We start from the raw sequence: 2,694 nt of genomic DNA, 5'->3' as shown, positions 1-2,694 counted from the left end.
TAACGTATAACGTTATATAGCATTACGATATAACGTATAACGTTATATGGTAATACGCTATGACGTATAGCGTTAGGTAGTATTACGGTATAACGTATAACGTTATGTAGTGTTACGGTTATAGCGTATAACGTTATGTAGCATTACGGTATAACGTATAACGTTATGTAGTGTTACGTTATAAAGAATAACGATATATGGTAATACGTTATAACGTATAACGTTATGTAGTATTACGACGTCACGTATAACGTTATGTAGCATTACGGTATAACGTATAATGTTATGTAGCATTACGGTATAACGAATAACGTTATGTAGCATTACGTTATAACGTATAACGTTATGTAGTGTTACTTTATAACGTATAACGTTATATGGTAATACGTTATGACATATATCGTTATGTAGTATTAAGGTATAACGTGCAACGTTATGTAGCATTGCGATATAACGTATAACGTTATTTATCATTACGTTATAACGTATAACGTTATGCAGTATTGCGTTATAACGTATATCGTTATATAGTAATACGTTTTGACATATATCGTTATGTAGTATTAAGATATAACTTGTATCGATATGTGGCATTACGATGTAACGTATAGCGTTATATAGCATTACGTTATAACGTATAACGTTATATGGTAATACGCTATGACGCATAACGTTATGTAGTATTACGGTATAACGTATATCGTTATGTAGCATTACGATATAACGTATAACGTTATATAGCATTACGTTATAACGTATAACGTTATATGGTAATACGGTATAACGTATAACGTTATGTAGCATTACGGTGTAACGTATAACGTTATGTAGTGTTAGGTTATAACGTATAACGTTATGTAGCATTACGGTATAACGTATAACGTTATGTAGTGTTACGTTATAACGTATAACGATATATGGTAATACGTTATAACGTATAACGTTATGTAGTATTACGATGTAACGTGTAACGTTATGTAGCATTACGGTATAACGTATAATGTTATGTAGCATTACGGTATAACGTATAACGTTATGTAGCTTTACGTTATATCGTTTAACGTTATGTAGTGCTACTTTATAACGTATAACGTTATATGGTAATACGTTATGACATATATCGTTATGTAGTATTCAGGTATAGCGTGTAACGTTATGTAGCATTACGTTATAACGTATAAAGTAATGTAGTGTTACGTTATAACGTATAACGATATATGGTTATACGTTATGACATATATCGTTATGTAGTATTAAGGTATAACGTGAACGTAATGTAGCATTGCGATATAACGTATAACGTTATATAGCATTACGATATAACGTATAACGTTATACGTTATAACGTTATATGGTAATACGTTATGACATATATCGTTATGTAGTATTCAGGTATAACGTGTAACGTTATGTAGCGTTACGTTATAACGTATAAAGTTATGTAGCATTACGATATAACGTATAACGTTATATAGCATTACGTTATAACGTATAACGTTATACGGTAATACGTTATGACGTATAACGTTATGTAGTATTACGGTATAACGTATAATGTTATGTAGCATTACGGTATAACGCATAACGTTATGTAGCATTACGTTATAACGTATAACATTATGTAGTGTTACGTTATAACGTATAACGGTATATGGTAATACGTTATAACGTATAACGTTATGTAGTATTACGATGTAACGTATAACGTTATGTAGCATTACGGTATAACGTATAACGTTATGTAGCATTACGGTATAACGTATAACGTTATGTAGCATTACGATATAACGTATAACGTTACATGGTAATACGTTGTGACGTATAGCGTTATGTAGTATTACGGTATAACGTATAACGTTATGTAGCATTACGGTATAACGTATAACGTTATGTAGTGTTACGTTATAACGAATAACGATATATGGTAATACGTTATAACGTATAACGTTATGTAGTATTACGACGTAACGTATAACGCTATGTAGCATTACGGTATAACGTGTAATGTTATGTAGCATTACGGTATAACGTATAACGTTATGTAGCATTACGTTATAACGTATAACGTTATGTAGTGTTACTTTATAACGTATAACGTTACATGGTAATACGCTATGACATATATCGTTATGTAGTATTCAGGTATAACGTGTAACGTTATGTAGCGTTACGTTATAACGTATAAAGTTATGTAGTGTTACGTTATAACGTATTACCATATATCGTTATAACATATTACCATATAACGATATATGGTAATACGTTATGACATATATCGTTATGTAGTATTAAGGTATAACGTGCAACGTTATGTAGCATTGCGATATAACGTATAACGTTATATAGCATTACGTTATAACGTATAACGTTATGCAATATTGCGTTATAACGTATATCATTATATAGTAACACGTTTTGACATATATCGTTATGTAGTATTAAGATATAACGTGTATCGATATGTGGCATTACGATATAACGTATAGCGTTATATGGCATTACGTTATAACGTATAACGTTATATGGTAATACGTTATGACGCATAACGTTATGTAGTATTACGCTATAACGTATAACGTTATGTAGCATTACGTTATAACGTATAACGCTATGTAGTGTTACGTTATAACGTATAACGATATATGGTAATACGTTATAACGTATAACGTCATGTAGTATAACGATGTAACGTAT

The sequence above is a fragment of the Bombus pyrosoma genome, unplaced genomic scaffold (assembly GCF_014825855.1).
Source record: "Bombus pyrosoma isolate SC7728 unplaced genomic scaffold, ASM1482585v1 HiC_scaffold_4726, whole genome shotgun sequence".
Classification (NCBI taxonomy): Eukaryota; Metazoa; Arthropoda; class Insecta; order Hymenoptera; family Apidae; genus Bombus; species Bombus pyrosoma.
Note: the sequence above shows the minus strand (reverse complement) of the source record.